Consider the following 12,070-nt stretch of genomic DNA (forward strand, 5'->3'; position numbering starts at 1 on the left):
AGTATTAAATACCTCACACTAGAATCAGGGTTTCACATGGATCTGTATTGCAATTATGCAGCATCCTTTTCCAATTCAAGATATTGTATTGATTTGTCTGGTGGCAAGGAGGATTAACTTTTTTTTCCCCTCTAAGTTAAAAAGAGCAATTTATTCTTTCTTTACCCAGTCGTTCCAATTGCAGATGTTTTTGTCAAGCTGCTTCCTATCAGAGCGGGTGCATTAGCGAAGAGAGCGGTTGCTCACCAAGGAATATGTGAATATTTGACTTGCTTTTTCCACTCAGATCTACTCTCTGCAATATTTGAGGACTATCAGCAATGATGAATTCCAAAGTGACACCTGCTAGAGACAGTCCAGCTCATTATTTGCGAGTTTTTCTGGTTCTGCTTTAGTTTTGGCAACCAGCCCATAAAGAACGACTCCAAGCTGTGTTTCCACAATAAAACGCTTCTAGGAATGACACAAACTGCTTTTTCTAGCCAATGCAAAAAGACATTTGCCTCCCTGTCACCACAAAAAAAAAAATTAAGCAGCTGCTCAGCACTGGTTGCTGAAGGCACTTGTCTCATCGATCAGCAGAATTTAGTAATGTCCAGATTTAATCCCATGGACCAGGACAGGCATGGAGGAACTGAAGATATTCTGGGTTGAAACATTTAGCAAGGACATAATGAGCAGATTTGAAAGGACTGTGGCAAATTATGCTTTGAAGTTTGATGCTGGAATCACTCTTGTAAGAAGTCCAGAAAAGAGTTGAGTTCCCTCATCAATCCTTTTTTAATTATTATTTTAAGTTTATCCTATAGGAGAGATGTTCTTCCTGTTCCTGTCTTACTGTTTTGTCCTGTCACTTTGGGGAAAAACTAAATTAAAATGATAAAATCTGCATGGAAAAGGGGTAGTAAACAGGTTCCAGATGTCAGAATGGAGAGCTGTGTGTAGAAAAAACAGCTGAGTAACAAATTGTCATGAGTGAAGGAGGAGTGATCAGGGTAACACTTGGTTTTAGCAACATAAGATTAAAAATGAGGGATTTTTGGGTTGCTTCTCTTCTTCCCTTCCTCCTTTTGATCTCTGCCATATATAGGTGGGGAGATAGACTTCGCAACCATTTATTTTTCCTATGAGCTTGTGTTCCACCTGCAGATAATGGGTCTCTGAACATTTTCCCCCAAGGAAATAATGAATTCTGCTTTCAACGTTATCTCAGCAGTAGGTGGCACTGCTGGGACTGAAACCCTGAAAGGGAAAAAAACAAAATGCAAATTTTGCTCTCAGAAACAACAGTCAGGATTCTAATTGCTATAAAATATCCCCCACATACAGGCTATTCTAATAACCGTGTATTGATTAGAAATTGTTTCCATAATTGCACTTTTAATGCATGGAGTTTCTAAAAGCTTTGCACATGCTCTGTCATGGAAGAGACCACAAGCAAACAGGCAGGCTGCTAGCAATTAAATTTTGATTTGTGTATTGTTTATCATAACATAAACCTTATAGTTAAGCTTTTTCAGAGCATTTATCTAGCTTATAAGGTAACGAAGGACCTTTCTATTGTGGGGAACACTTGATTTATAGGCTGCAAAATAGCCTTGCTCTTATATAACAGGATTACAGTGAGTTCTTTTCTAGGCCTAATCTCTATTAGATATTGTTATAAAATTTTGTTACACATTCTTTAAGGCATGAACATGTGTAATACTCAGCTGGACTGAAGCTGTTAATTGAATATGCTGGAATTATTTGAGACTACATGGGTTCCCATGATCAACACCAGCAGAAATTGAGGTGGCTTCTTGTTATTGAAGGTAAGCTCATCCCCACCATTTGATTTTGTTCCAAATATTTTAAGCCTGGTCCTTAAAACAAGTCCCTTCTAGTTGCTTGACTGCAAACCTGCAGGGTCCTTTTCCACCTTTTTTGGGGCTTATAGCTAAGGAAGCTTGGAAACTGCAGCTGCCATTAAGGAAATTGCTCCAGCACATCTTGCTTCAAGGACGCTCTTCCATTCTTTTGATTTTTTTGTGGGATTTTAGGCTTTGGGGCAGTCAACCAAGACCTCTATTTGCACATAAAAGCCTCAAGGGCATACACTTGCTTTGCAAAACCATACGTCAAAGCAGAAGAAAGTACAATTGTATTTGTGGCACAATTGTCTAGCTGAGCATCGGGATGTGCTAGTTCTTGGTAAGCTTAGAAGAGACGGGAAAAAAGATTAAAGATCGGGGAAGATGCATTTCCTCATATATTAAACAACCAAAAAAAAAATTGTGCAGAACATTTCTTCCACAGCACAGCCCTGCCTGCCTTCACAGCTGCAACATGCGTGAAAACAAAAAAAACCCCACTATTTAGGGCAAACTGCTCCAAAATAAGATAAGCTTGTAGAATATGCAATGGAACAAAAGTCAATAAACCCAGTGTGCTTGCACTTCACTCTTTTAGGAGCTGCTTGCAAAACTCACTGAATAAGAAACTGGAAAGTGCTGTTGGAGGGATGAATCCAGAACTAATCAGGGTTTTTGCTGGGTAGCCCATATGCACTTCCATCTTGCTCGAAAAACAACAACAACCACCACCACCAAATAAATAAATAAAAACAAACAAAAAAGTCACACACACACAAAATCACCAAATATAATTCTGGGCACACACTGGTAGCTTTTGTCATAGTGCCAGCACATGATTAAAAGCAACACCACCACAACAAAAAAAACCACCACCAGAAATTACCTATGGAAATAACTTAGCATTTCATCTTCAGTCTTTTCATCTCCTTTCACTTTGTTTTGGTTCAAAAGCAACAAGAGAAAGCCAGAGGTGAGAGGAAAGACATTTTTTTGTGACAGGATTCTGGAATATGCGGCAGCTTGGGGAAAAAGCGCTTCTTGCCAGTCTCATTTGTATTCAATAACTCCATAGGTTTTTCCTTTTTTATGTACACATATACATGTACAAACATGCAGGCAGTGCTAGGATAATTTTTTTCCTGCATTTACAGTGCATTTCCCACTTTGCCTTTGTCATCCTTGTTGTTTTTTAAATAATAATAATTATCCCAGCTTTTCATTTGAGAAGCAGATCATGCCAGGCATGCAAAGATGATGGCAGCTTGTTTCCTGTGATCTTAAAAATCAAAATTTGTGTGTTCTGCCCTTGAATTGTGTTGCATATAAGGAAAAAAAAAAAAAGAGTGTTTTTGCCTTGTTTGGGTTTTGGTTTTCCCCGCCTCTCTCCAAAGGAATAAAGGGACCAAAGCATTAAAGGCAGTTGAGTATTGTGGAGAGGTATTATTGTTGTTCTCAAAGAATGAAGCCTTTCTTTTAAAAGATTTTCACATGTTTTTCCCACTTCCATCCACCTCCCGCTCTCCTGGCTGCCCTGTAATTTCAGAGCAATATCTTAGGCAGCAAGAGCTTCACTAAACGTCATTCATTTTGTTCAGAGGGGATAAGCTAAACCGAGACATGGAGCAATGCACAGGGTTGCTGGGTGTGGAGACACAATTGCTTTTTTATACCTCGTTGGTATAAAGGCTGTTGGCCTTGCAGCACCAGGACCCTGGACAACCTTTGACAAATGGGCATTTGAGGAGACTCCAGCAGCACCTGGTTTTCTCCTGTGGATGCTTGGGTGTTGTTCAGGGATAACTTTTGTTATCCCATTTCATTAAGAAGTAAAAATACACTGAAACGCTGCAGGCTCATGCCCTTTCCCTCTGAAGAGGCTGTGGTGGGGACAGCAGGAAAGCATCTTCCACCATCTGAATCATCTAGGAAAGGAAATAAAAAGCAATAATTTTTCCCAGTCCATCATTTGACACCTTCACTTCTCATTTCTTTTTCTCCAGTGGCTGAGTCCTGTGCTCATTCGCCAGAAGGGATCTTCAGAAGATCCTCACAACTCCTACAACTGGTCTCTCCTCAGCTCCCAGGGCAATTTCTTCAGCTGACGGATTCAGGGCACATTGCGATGGCTGTTAACTCCGCACCCACCCCCTCAGAGATGTTGAGGTGTTTGAGGGGTCCCTCCTTGTCTCTTCCACTACTAAAAAAGAGCCTGTATGAGCTATATGGCCCCTTTTCAAGGGCAATAGAGCCCAGCTGGTTTTGAAACCAGCTCAGGACAGCATTGAGCAGGTGGGGAACATCTCACCACTGGGTATTGGGGTGGGGTGGTAGTCCCCCCCACAACATGCTCCCAACTGGGATAGGAGCTGCAACCCTTGTAATGTCTTACCACTCCATCCACCTGCTGTTGCAGGCACCCTGACAACCTTGTTCTTCAGGGTAAATCAGAAAAAAATGAAAGTAAAACCGACAGCCATAGCAACTTCGGTGGAATGGTGCATTACTAGCGGTGTTATTGCACTCGCTGACTTTATTAGAGCATATACACAGTGTGCAATAATGCAATTAGATTTCACAATATGCAATAATTATTTTTACGCAATGTGCCAACTGCGCATTAGGGAAGAGAATTGGGTCCCGTTACAGAGTCAGCACAAATCTTGGGCTGATACTTCACACCTGACAGTGTGTATGTTGGGCTTCAAGCCTCGGCTTTAGTCCAGAGCCGGCGAATAGTCTAGGGAAGGAATTTTATCCCCTGTGGCATCACCACAGTCCAAAGGGTCCTAGTGCACAGCTCTTCCTGGCACCCAAACAGCCTGAACAGAGGAGAAAACCCTTTTCCTGAGTAGGGAACACCTTGGAGAAAACTATTTAGGAGTGAGGATGTGCCCACAACAGATGAACTTGCCTAGGTGGGGAGTAAATGAATGGCATGGTGCAAGATCAGGGAGGGAAGATGAGCCACTGTGGAGCTGGGGACTAAATAGGGCCCAGCACTAAGGGGGCAAAAGGAAGAGTGATCTTAAAAACCCTTTTTGACCAAAAAATATCCTTTCCCTAGAGCAACTGCACTCCCGATCCAGACACATTCACTGCGCCCAAGCACAGCCACTAATGTGCAAATTTGGTGACGCAGAATCGAGCACAATTTACCCCTTAGCACAGAGCATTTCCAGCATCACATCTCCTACTTTGGTCCCTGACGAACCAATCTGAAACACCGCTGGAAAAGGGCAAAGCATCCGCCAGCTCGTGTGTCCAGCCACCCAGCAAAGAGCTGCGGCAGAAATGCAGCCCTGGGCTCCAGCACCTCCAAAGCTCGGCTTAATCCTGCCCGGCCTGCGGCACCACCACTCACTCTTGAAAAGCTGATTGTGACAACAAACATTTCGCAACTTCAGAACAAATTGTTATTTTGCTTTCCCTCCGAGCAGACTTGTTTTAAATGCCACTTGCTCCATCTCTGCTGTTAATGAGCACGAGTTGACCCATTTATTCTCTGCTGCACTTTCCACAGCAAACCGTGGCTTTGCTGCAATAGTACAGAATATTAAAGCCACCATTTCATTGGCAAGATTTTCTGCTTGTGAACCCATTAGTATTTTCCCTGAGCAGTTTTTCCTCCCTCATCTTGCTGGAATAGAGGATTGCTCTTTTGCAGGTCTATTCTCTCTGCTATTCCCTCGGCTTGAGTGAAATATATGAGAGATGACTCAGATTTTGAACTCTCAGTGTATATTTCTAATACAAAGTCTCTGGATGTCTGGGGACCTAAGACAGATATTTAATTTTAGATGAGAAATACTGGTGACATCATGCCGTTTGATTTCTTTGCCGGATAGCTGTACTGCCAGCACATGGGGAAGCTGTTCAGCCATAACAGCCTCATTGCATTCAAGCAGCCGCTTTAATATTCAGTGGTGGTGCAGAGCAGCGGGCAGCGACAGTCCTCCCGGGCAGTGCTTAGCGGGAGCTTTTAACCCCAGCGAACCCATACAATAATGCATATATAAGGGTAAAGGAACTTGCAGGGAAAAATCAGGTCTTCTAAGACTTTTTTTTTTTTTTTTGAGCAGCTGCTGCACCCTGAGCAGCAAAGCTCTAAGCAGAGTGTGTCAGAGTGAGGGTCAGCTACCCTTATGTTGCACATTTTGATTTATCCTCCCCCAAAAACCACACACCACACCCTGGAGAGGTTGAATTTGCCCTCGCCGTTGGTGACTTCAGCTTCCCACAGCAGCAGATGCCAGCAAACGCATCCAAGCAGAAGGAAGCATGCACACGACAGCTTCATTTTTAGCTTTACAGCTAAAAAACCCAGATGTGCCTTCATTTTATTTTGAAACATGACAACTAAAAGCTCATATGCATGGAGGGAAGCTTGAGAAAACAAAGCAGACTCCTGCAGCAACACCTTTTAGTTGAGACTGTTTCAGTGACATTACGGTGACAGATTTTCAGCCTTTCCTACAATTATATACCTTCCTACACAGCAGGCATTATCCAGAAAGATCTAGGAGAGATAGTAGCATGGATAAGCAGGGCATAAGGCAGGAAATAAAATCTAATTGCTGAGACATGATGCAAACTGCAGCACATCAGCAGAAGCAGTTGGCACATGGGGTGACTTACCAAGGGGGCCAACAGCTTCTTCATTCCTCAAACACTGCAGCCAACCTTGAAGCACCTTCCCAAAGGCAGGTCTCCAATTCAGTTAAGAGTTATAAATTTCCTGCAGACACCATCAGCTTCGCTGCTTTGATCTGCCTGGAGAAAACCATCCTCACCGTCCTCCTGGGCTTGCTAAGGGGCCTCTAAGCAACACCCAAATATTAGGGACCAGAGTTAACACCCAGCTAAGCACAGAGCTGATTAAAGCAGCTCCTAACCTTCCCCTGCTCCCTGCCCTTTAAGCAAATATTGCCCTTGGGCAAAAGCCATCTTTATACACACTTGCGTTGTTACTTTTTTTTCTTTAAGCCCTTGTCAGGTACATCTTGTAATTGCCCTAAATTAACAATGAACAAACCCACAGGTGATGGAAATCACAATTAAAAGAGACAGGAGCTAGATGAGAAGATGGTTTGGTGCATCAGATCAAAACCAGCCCATGGTGTTTTAACATCTGTCCTAAAACCTGAAAACCACAAAGTGGGTTCAAATACAAACTGCATCTCAGATAAACAGCTCATAAAGCATCGCTGATGTTTTAGCTTGTACTAATGGTTTTGATTAATTTTGTATCACTCTGTGTAAAAAAACCAAACCAAAACCCAGCATAAGGCCTCTTGCAGTCACAGGCTGCCCAAGAAAAGTGACTGTGCCCCAAGAAAGGGTGTTAGTCCTGGGTGAGATGAGTTTGCTGAGACTCAGCCACCCTGACCATGACAGCATCACTTACCCCACACCCCAACCTAAGAAGGTTCATATTTAAAAAAATAAACCGTAACCCATAAATCCTCTCACTCTGAATGTGTGAATTTGCAATATGGGAGATGGGTGCGATGGTCACCAGGTGCATATCCCCCAGGCGTCCCCCTTGTTCTTGCAGCTGTAGCCCACGGTGCTGACATGCACTGCGATTTCTCAGGCATACCTACTACTATCATAATTTTTTTACTTAAAAAAAAAAATCACAATTACGTGAAGTATGGCTGAACACTCAGGAGGGGTGTTTCTTCTGTTCCTCAGGGAGCAGACAGTTATTTCTGGCCCTGCAACACGAACCTGTAGACGCCAGGCTTTTTTTTTTTTAACTTTTACTGAAGCTCATTGTATGTCATCTTACTGGTGTATTGGGTCAGGGGGTCCATGGATTAATCATGTGCTGGGTAATGAAGCTTTGCCTTTAACGACATTTAAGATTTCATTTCTTCATCTCTCCACATAGTGCCCCATACTATATTACCTATGGTGAACTCCAGCCCTCAATTTGTCTTCTCTGGTCACTACTTATTATTTTATATGCCTCTAACATGTCACCGCTTATGTACCTGCACTAAAAATATTTCTAAATGGCTCCTAACAGGCAAGTCTTCTCTTTCATGTAATAAATCCCTTTAGCCATGTTATTCCGTGCAGTTGCGTGGTCGGAGGGTAAAGTGGCCCAAAGCAAACCTGTGCCTGGGATTAAGCCTCCTTGGAGTGTTATTCCCTTAAACCCACCTTGTAGCCCAGCAACTTCCCAGGGTCAAACTTGCAGCGATGCTTCTAAGTATTTATGGTGAATATGACACACTACCACTCAAATCTCCTGTATCAGGGTTGTATTTTTTTTTTTTTTAATGTGAAGTATTGCAGCAACTAATTGCAATTACCAGAAAGCACATACAAGAGAGCTTCTTGATTGCCAGGAGACAAAGACACTTTGGAAATCTTGGATTTTGCTATAGATGAAAGCCTATAAATTTTAAAATAGAACTCATGTTAGCGTTTACAATTTCCATTTGCTAACAAATTCTGCTAAACAAAATTGGTGGTTGATTAAGTAAACATTTATACATAAATAAAACAGTGAAGATCTCTTCAGTTATTGAGATGCAGCCAGTTCAGTCTCTTGTAAATAATACAGTGATGAATTCTGGCGTTACAGTGCATGATAAAGCTACCTGGCCTCAAAGTCTTAGGCAAACTAATCCATAAGCATGAAGCCATCAGTTCATTTTAGTCACACCGGCGTGATAGAAATGTCACTAAAATCATGCCTGAAAGACGTAACAGAGAAATAAGTCCTCATGCGGTACATCTAACAGGGATGCAAACCTACAGCACAGAACTTCATGCCCGATACAGTTATAAAAGTTGCTTGAGTAAGTCATTTTTAATATAAAACTCAAGGGCAGGCCTGCAACGGGCAGGCACGGATGAGAAAAAAATCTGGTGCGTTATTAATTTCAGACAATGCTGGGTTCTTTTTTTTGATCATGTACATTTTATTAATACTATCCATGATAGCTTTTCATACCGCTTCATCACCAGGAGTACAGTAATTACAAGGTATTCAGTTTCATTCCATGCCTGAGGAGTAAGGAAGTCCAGTTAAGATATGGAAAGGAGGTGAAACGTCAACTACCAGTGACTTGGGGCCAGATTAAATAAAAATTAAATGTCCCGGAGGGTTTGGTGAGTATCTGCCTCACCCTCCTTGCTGGCTCAGTTTGGTGCGTAACCCATGTGCTATCAATACAGCAGGATTCACCATTTTTATTAGGATTTGGGGTCAGTCTGCTTCATCTTTACAACCACTACCATTAGTTACCAGGTGTCAGCATCTTCAGGGTTGCAAAGAGAGAGTGAAGGTTGCCGTAAATGCCTCCAAGAATATCTCTTCTAGACATAACGGCAATGGTTTAGGGTGTGGGATGCTGGGGTTATCTGGAGAACGAAACTAATATTGAGGGCTCTAATGAAAAAAACGCAAACGACCCCAACCCAGGGGATTTCTGCTTTCCTGTTACCTAGTGAAAAAACAGGGGATTTCTGCTTTCCTGCAATCGCAGCTTGCAATTTCTGTGGATTGCCGTTGGCATTTCTTTGCAAGGGTTTTGGGGCTTTGCTCCCAGAATTATGCTAAATATGTGCAATAATTGGTTTATGCTATCTGGCTTTTTAATGGGGAGGGGACACTTCCACCATGGCCCTTCTTCCTTGCAAAAGATTGGATATGAGGCTGCCCAGGGCAGTGGTGGAGTCACCATCCTTGGGGGTGTCTAAAAGATGAGGCTCTTAGGGACATGGTTTAGTGCTAGATTTAGGTTATGGTTGGACTCCATGATCCTGAGAGTCTCTTCCAACCAAAATGATTCTAAAATGCCAGGCTGAAGGGAGACTTCTATGTCTAGAGAAAGTTATTCTGGGTCATTTTCAGAAATAGCTTTTTCTTCCTAAGACTTTTTTCGTAATTCCTTTTTTTTTTTTTTTCCGAATTTCCCTCCAGTGATTAGGTGTATACAAGTGAGCACAACACAGATATGTATATCCTCTCTTCACCTCTCATGGACACGGCTACACAGACATGGTCTTGTACGTGTTTGCATACTGAACTCCTTCATCAAACAGTTGGCCCAACACCACTAAGAAGTCTTCAGAGTTTCTTTATTTTTTTTCTTTTAATTAATGTTAAAAGCATCAGGGGAACTGCACTTATATGGTGGTTTCTGCCCATCCCATCCCACCCCGCCCCGCACACACCTGCACCGAACAGCCCAAGTTCGTAGCTGAGTTATTTACACCAGTGGAGACCATGGGCCGAGCAAGTCCACCCCGTTTACAGGAACGAAGGAGAAAACATCTGCTGAGTCCTCTGCCAGATGTGTCCATCATCTTTCGCCTACGAGACCCCACGCCAGCCTCCGGTGGGCAGACATCATGGTTTCCCATATATCCATCCCCAGCTGAGCTGATTGAGAAACGCTATCTTCAAGTTAATAAGGCTCTTCTTTTTTTTTTTTTTTCTCCAAAAAATAGCTCTATTTACACAATAAAATCTGAACAGCTTTCCCCCGGATGCTTTTGCCGAGTGGAGCTGCTGCTGGTCTCTACTCAGAAGCTTCACTCAACAGTACTCTGATGGCAAGTTCAGTTGCTTCTGGCATAAAGACTGTTTCTTGGTCCGTGTTTTTATTCCCTTGTCATCTCTCTGCACAGCCAGGTCTGTATTTACAATATGGACCTGGATGCAGCGGTGTTGCCTTTACACAGCCCAGCTTGCGAGCACGGAAAGGTGGAGTTGAGCACACTCAGCCATCTTAAAGTATTTTCAAGTTGCAAAGCCAACAATTGGAGCAGACAAAACTTCTTTGTCATTAAAAAATACTTTTTTTTTCACCCGTTCTGCTTGTCTTGGCAAACAAAAAAGCAACTGACCAGGCGGTGAGGGCACTTCCCCAGGCGCTGCCAGGCAGTGGGAAGCTCAGCCAGGCTGTTTTCTCCTTGGGTTTGCTGATGATTTCGGTCGAGGCTGAGTTTCTCCGGCCTCTCCCATTGCACGATGCTGGGGAGGAATGGGTAAACTGAGGCACAGAGGAGCTGAGGCGGGCTCACCCTGCGGCTGGCTTGCCGGCACTAGATGACACTGTCTTCCATGGTGACTCTCCTGAAGACCGGCTCCTGCTTGGGCGTCCTGCTGCTTTCTGTGGAAAACAAGGGGAGAGCAGGTAAAGCCCCAAAGCAGGACTCAGCAGCAGAAATTAGAGATTTTTAAAGAGCATTTCCAAACAGAACATGGGATGTCAGGGCTTGCCTTGAAGGGGAAGGCTCACTCCGAGCAGGTGAACATATTTACGGGCCAGCATCCCATAAAGGACCGCCTCCCACCCTTTTTGCTGGAGCCACTAGTACAGATTTGTCTGTTTTTTATGTCCCCATGAGTCAATTATTTCTTAAATGGCATCAGGACCTGCTGCCCACCGCTTTCCAGATGAAGTTGATGCCAAGGTGCCTCTTTGCTCAAGCTCAGCTCAAGCAAGGAGAGCCCAGAGCTGAGCTGCAACCACCAGCTTGTACCAGCCCAAGAGAGCTCATCTGAACAAACTGCTTTTTTTTTTTTCTGGGTCCTCCTCTTCCCTTAATAAATAGTCAGGAGAAATGACTGCAGAATAAACTGATTTTGTTTTGCTAGCAGACATTATCTGAAGGGCCCTTCACAGCCTGAGTGCATTACAGCTGCCTCTATAATAATCATTGCAGCCCCAGGGAGGAAAAATCCTCCCTTTACACATGCAGGTTGGGACAAGCTATTTGGAGTGAACACGTGCAGGTTTATTCATAACTAATAGCCAGGGAGAGGTTAAGATAGGCTAGACACATTGAAGAAGAATTAAAGAGTTGTCCCAGGGCCATCTTCTAAGCATAAATCATTCCAGCCCATCTCTCACCCACCCAAGGGCCAGCAAATCCCCAGCAGCTAAAAATGCCTGGGTGCACAGTGTGTCTTGGGGTAAAAAAAAAAAATAAATATTCAATAATCCCACCTATTTAATTAGAAGCGCTCTTCCTGGCTGTTATCAACAGCAGCTTAAGCACTAAGGCCTTTTTTATCTCTATGGGTGAATGGCAGTGATGCCAAGGCACTTACACCGAAAGCAGATCATCTATTTATTTACATCAGGGAGGTACCTCTTAAAAAATGGGGCTGCTGAGGTCCTTGGTGGCAAATGATAAAACTTCTGTCCTGTTTTTCAAGGCGAAGAAAGCAGTAGCCAGCTGGAGCT

Source organism: Caloenas nicobarica, chromosome 4 (assembly GCF_036013445.1).
Source record: "Caloenas nicobarica isolate bCalNic1 chromosome 4, bCalNic1.hap1, whole genome shotgun sequence".
NCBI classification, from domain to species: domain Eukaryota; kingdom Metazoa; phylum Chordata; class Aves; order Columbiformes; family Columbidae; genus Caloenas; species Caloenas nicobarica.